Raw genomic sequence first — 6,203 nt, 5'->3', positions numbered from 1 at the left:
TTCATGTGATTTGCATTTCTGGGAAGTTGCTGATGCTGGCCGTAGTGTTGTGAACATCTAATGATTTGTATTAATGGAAACAGGGGGTATCCCATTTTGCTCATAAATAAATAGCAGAGGCCCTTTTGGTAATAAACTAGAAAAAATGCCTGTGCGTTGCACCAGGCGAAATATTAAGTATAAATCGCTCCACGTGCGATTATGCAACATTTTTAATATAATTTTTCCAAATGTCAGCAATATGGTCAATGTAACCTTTGAGTGTAGCAATTATGATCTCGACGCACCGCGATCTAGCAGGGTCCGTGCAACAGGATTGTAATGAACGAAATTGCTATCTTTTCTCTAAAAGAAACAGAAATAAGGCAACCTGCAAAAAGTAAGGCTCGACAAGGTTTTCATCTATGGTGACGACGGACCCTGTTTGTACTTCCTAGGTTGCAACACCAGGACAACCCAATACAAAATGCCCGTGCGTTGCAACGGGGGAAAAGTATCCACATACTTAACATTTATAACTCGTAAATACATTTAATTCAATGATGCTTCCCTACAAGCAAACATCGTTTGCAATGTACTTGGGTTGACCGGGTGGAGGAACTGGATGGAAGAGTGCGTTTCGTATCCCACTGGCGAGAGCAGGATAAAGATACTCCGTACTTGGGCTAATACAATAGGGAAAATCGAGGAGTTCATGTCGCTGATCTGAGCCGCTAACCCTGTTTTCCATTTAATTCCGATTCCCTCACCATTCTCTTCTGTTGTTCATCTTGTTCACACCACATAAAGGTTCTAAATTGCGTATTCGTATCTTGGATTCTGGTTCTGTTTGCAATAAACAGAATAAAATATTAGGTTGACTCATAATAACTTTAATATAGAGACCTTACCGTGTCTCCGATCATCTGAAAAGTCATCTAATCTTGTGCTTTCAGACACCGAAATTGAGACATATGGCCAAGCATGTTGTCACTGATGTGCTGCAAAGGTAGGCACGAGAAAAATGTATGAGGCCACCAAACAATTCTTTTGTGTTATGAATGTACTCCAAAAGGACCAATCATACTAAAATATCATGGTACTGATTCTTAACATAATTTATTCCTCTCCAACTGAATTAAATGAATATATAATTGAAAAGATGTCATGTGCCACCTTCAAACTTCAAAGAAACGATTATCATGTATAATGTTTTGTCACATTCAATCTTGTACAATTAATCTAGTTTCACAAGAAGACGTTGGGCTATCCCTTGGCAATACTCTGAATCTGGTTCTTAAACATGTGTAAGACAAATCTAAACATATACGAAAATCAAGATCCAACAAATACGCTAGCAAAAGTATTTAGTTTCGTCTTGCTGTCTGGACATGAAGTAAGAACATGAATCAATTTACCTGATGAGGATGTGTCTAGTTTCAGCTTGAAAGGAATAGGTATGATTACTATGAACAAAATATTTAGTTTCATCTTGCTGTATGGAAAGGAAGTGTTATGATTACTATGAAAAATCTCCTCATGCACCAAACACCTGATGAAATTAGAATGAAACTTCAGGGTGTCACTACTTGAGAACTTGCTCGGTATTCCAAATTACAAACCTTACCTATACGGAACGGACGAGCAACCCTACCCCATTTTTCTATTATACTAATCTTCCGCCAGGCAATACATTTAGCTCCATCAATTAACATGAGCAGAACAGTCCAGCCCAATTTTCCTTCAATCCGAAACCCATGACGTGCAAAGGCAGCCCCTCTTCGATGTCCAGTAAACATAGTGCATGTGCGCTCCTAGACTCACAATACCAAAATGAAACTCGATTGACCATGTGTTATGGGTAAGTTAGCAATGCCAACACGCTACATCAAATCTGAGGCAACGAAAATTCAACCTCGTCCTTGGCTAACTAGAGGTACTGATGGATTTCAGAGTTAGACCAAAAAGGCATAGACGAGCATCATCTTAAACTACAGGTCTCCTGTGTTTCTAGTCAATTCAAGGATTGTGGCCAATGCCTACAATATGTCATACATGGGGAGCGGATGTACTCCATCATGTCGCTAGTAATGGCCGCTTTATCGAACATTGTCCATGGCCCGACGCGCTTCAGATTGTCATAACATATATCAGATCGAACATGTATTAGTGAGGGTACCAAGCAAACTGTGACAGAAGGCGAGTTGAGGGGATACGTATCTATTGGGGATGTGCCGTCGCGGCCGACCCGACAAGCAAGTCCTGACCAGGCTGCCGCCGAGCGAGGGAATAGTGCCTAGGAGCCAGCTGCGGTACTTCTCGTACACCATGAAGTAGATAGCTTTGGAACAGAATACGTATCGAACGTTGTTGATTTTCCTGCGGTAGAGCTCCTTGAGGACCTCGCGGTGGTTGATTTCCAGCAGCCTCCTGAAGGCCAGGAGAGATTTACTCGATCGAGAGGCATGGAGGCCGTCTTCGCTGTCATATTTCCTGTATAATAATCAGTAAACTTATAAGTGACAGTTCACTTAATAATGTAACTCCACTATAATAATAAAAAATTGCGTGTAACTCCAATATAATAATGAAGTGACAGTTCCTATAACTCCAAATTGCATATCTCTTCAGGATTTATTTGTGCTTGTTTCCCCTCTTTGGAGAGCTTTTGTTTCATCTCAACTGAAGACCATGTGAATCACATCAGAATTCTGCCATGCAAGTACACCTTCAAATTCGAATATGGCATCACCGTAAAAGAGGAATATGCTAGAAATTCCCACGTTAATCTGAAACATCTGACTGTTTATTAGATAGGAATATGCAAATGTTCAACTGGAATTTAAATGTTTTGGTTGCAAGTGAACTCGGTACCACCCTTGTTGTTAGATATTAGTGATGTGAGAAAAACCATTGTACTACATATATAAATTGAATCAATATAGTTTATTTTACAAAAGCACACAATACAATAATTTAGGATATAGATCAGAGGTTTCTATAGAATCTAAGCATTTAAAAGGAACATCTTTTCACTCATGCTGCAATAACAATTTGACAATGAGAATCTTGTAAGAACTACATTTTTAGGGATACAATCCGGAAATTATCAATTCCTAAGACCCTAGCTAGAACCCAATAATGATTTATAACAAGAATGGTCTTACAAGAGCAAGATCAACATCATCTCTGAATTTCGTCAACCATGTGATGCACAGCAACCAACAATGGTGAAGCAAAGTGAGATGTACCTGAATAGTGCCCGACCAAAGCGACTCAGTCTGAGATTTCGTAGCCACAACCATGGCAAACACGCATGGTCTCACCATGAGTGAGAGAGGGCACCAAAGCTATTCTGGCTCAAATAGGATGAAGATGTTAGTGATAGGATAAGCATATGCCCCCTGGCCGTTGCTTAGACAGCTCTGTACATGCAAATACAATACAAAAAATTGTTGGAATTGTCAGCTGAATAGCAAATTCAGTTAGAATTTCATGTCAACATAAAACCCCAATTTAATGAGATCAAGAAATCTTCTTTTTACAAAAATAATAAACACAAGCGCTAGAACAAATAGTTGTACCTAAATAAAGTTTACCGATGCACATGAATATATCCACACGAACAGAGCCAAATGAAGGGTCGGGTCAGTAACCTCACCATGATCCCGAGATAATTGCTATCCACCTGGAGGAGACTCCATCATTACTATGGAGTAGAGCTACAGAACCACAGAACATCTCTCCTCATGGAAACCGGGGTGATAAGAACACGTAGAGGAGCATCATATCAGGTCACATAAGGCGCGATGTCAGGCACGCTGGCAGTCGGCAATGCCATGGAGAAGAAGCATAGCAGAAGCAGCTGAGCGTGGATGTAGTGGATCAATGGGAAGGTCAACGCAACAACTTGGACCAATTGAATTGATGGCCATTAGATGGGTCGGTGAGAGAGAATTGGGTGGCGCTTGGCTAGGGTCTTTCTTTGCAATGTTCTTCTTCTTTGGGATTGCACTCCATCGCCACACTTCCTCGTGGTCTTCCCCATCCCGCCAGACACCCCTCTGCTTCTTCTCACGCTGTCCCACAGTCTTGTGTCACTCGATGGCCTTACTGCTCGGTGGCTACTTCACTGTAACAATGGGAACCAATCTTGTTTAGAAAGAAGATTCTGTGAGTGAAAACTACAAAACTCATGAATCATCATGAAATCGAATAGTAGTACATCATAACCAAGGGAAGAAATTAATAAGTGAAAGGAACTTGCAGAAATCAATTGTTTATGCAAGGATAGTCTGCAAAATATGTTTGTCAATACAAATCTAAGAACCAAACTGCTTGTGTCACTTTAATACGAATTAAATTGCTGAACCAAATATGTTTGTCAAGACAAATCTGAAAACCAAACTGCTTGTGTGACCTTATACGAATTAAATTGCTGAACATCAATATAGTGGAAAAGATATTAATAACCTACAGGGTAAGACTATCAATCCTACTGTTTGCTAGCATGCATAACAATGTGACTCCCAGCATACACCAACAATGCAAAAAAAATTAGAGTTGGAAGGCATGAATTCCTAATACAAAGAAAATGATGATGAAAAACTAATTCAAGATGAACAGAACCAAATCCTACAGCTCATCCATCTTATGAGGAAAGGATTCTGCTTCCAAAATCTAATTGTCTCTGCAAATTCAGATGACCATTATAAGAATAATTAATATATCCACGATGAGCGTCCAGATCTTATTGGAGCTGCTATGTCTAGGCATAAAAAAGGGAAACACCTAACTGCAACTTCTTTATACGATTAAATAAAATTTGATAATACATTTGTCAAACAATAGGAGCCGGCGTACCCATGTGTCTTGAGACTCCACATGATGTAAATTAATTAGCAACCCATTATTCTAGTAACCCAATTAACTCCAACCATCATACCATTTTTTGAATCATATGAAAGGAGAGTTAGTCTCATATGTCGGAGTTTACCTCAAGGATCTGTGACTGAAACTGGCTGGGACAAACACACAAACACCTTGTGTGCAAAAAATAACTGAGAACATCCACAAACACATGTGCGTCTGAAGTTGAGGTGGAGGGCGGTGTAGAGGGGGCGGAGGGGTCGCAGGCAAGTGCAGCAACGACCAACTGGCGGTGGCTCTGGTCGAGCGGCGAGCACGAGCCCTCCCGGGCGGCGTACAGCGAGGAGCTCGGGCATGCAAACGAAAGGAGGAGACGAAGAAGACTGGTGGTGTAGGATGCTTCGAACACCTCCGTCGGCCATCGGCCGGCGGCCGGCGTGGAACCGGACTAGCTGGCGGTGGCTCTGGTCGAGCGGCGAGCGCGAGCCCTCCCGCGCGGCGTGCAGCGAGGAGGTAGGGCGCGCGAAGGAAAGGAGGAGCTGAGGCAGACCTGTGGTGTAGTGTGCTCCGATCACCGGCGTCGGCCATTGGCCGGCACGGCACCGGATCGAGCGTCGCGCAGGTCGTGCGCCTCCTGGCGGCTGGGATCGGGAGGAGAGGGAGAGAGGAGAGCCCGTGGTCGTGCATGTTCCTGTTTTTTGTTTACAAAACCTGGATGAAACGTTTTCTCACATTAGAAAAAGACTTCGTGTTCAATATAAAAAACAATAGGGACTTCATTGCAAAACTGCCACGACGGTGAACCCGGAGACTCAATCTGTGCTTTATTATTAGGAAAAGATAAATAAATTAGCAAAGGCCCTGTCGGGTCAGCTTTGTTCTCATTCGAAGACGTCGAGCAAATTGCAGTCCAACAACCAACTATGTCATCAAATTCATGTTTCACAGCCAAATATGTGAACAACTAAACAACAATGTCATCATGTTTTAGTCGTCATACAATCACCAAACACAAATCAATATACATAACAAGTGATGTTCTCACAGAAAAATACTAAACAACATGTTCATCCGGTTTCAGTTGTCATAGCAAACACAATTTTACATAGTAGATAAAAAAACGTCTTCTGATAGGAAAATATGACAAAAGCAATGTAATCATCATCCGCAGCAGCAGCGTCAACATCTTCGCCATGTGTATCAATCTGAATCATAATTCCCCATGGTGTCATCTTCTTCTTTGTCCTCAACGTCCTCGAACGTTGGCTTCTTCTTGGTCAACTCTTGTATGTCCACAGCACGACAGGCAATCTTTTCGCCGGCGTCATTGACATGATGGTTCTCAAAGATAATAG

The 6,203-nt window shown here is 41.8% G+C and overlaps 1 long non-coding RNA gene across 5 annotated transcripts; it reads right to left on the bottom strand.

The window, feature by feature from the left end:
* Window positions 1-215: 215 nt before the first annotated feature.
* LOC123085090 (uncharacterized) lies at window positions 216-5,542 on the bottom strand. 5 transcript variants are annotated; one of them, XR_006439578.1, is made up of 3 exons: window positions 4,976-5,542; window positions 3,231-4,163; window positions 216-2,472 (listed from the first exon to the last, which is right to left on the bottom strand). It is a non-coding gene; the product is annotated as an uncharacterized lncRNA (long non-coding RNA). The 5 variants fall into 5 exon arrangements; XR_006439581.1 differs by having other exon boundaries at window positions 3,231-4,131; XR_006439580.1 differs by having other exon boundaries at window positions 3,231-4,111.
* Between the last annotated feature and the right edge of the window lie 661 nt (window positions 5,543-6,203).

This window comes from Triticum aestivum, chromosome 4A (assembly GCF_018294505.1).
Source record: "Triticum aestivum cultivar Chinese Spring chromosome 4A, IWGSC CS RefSeq v2.1, whole genome shotgun sequence".
In the NCBI taxonomy this organism is placed as follows: Eukaryota; Viridiplantae; Streptophyta; class Magnoliopsida; order Poales; family Poaceae; genus Triticum; species Triticum aestivum.
Note: the sequence above shows the minus strand (reverse complement) of the source record. Positions and strands in the feature narration are given on the sequence as shown.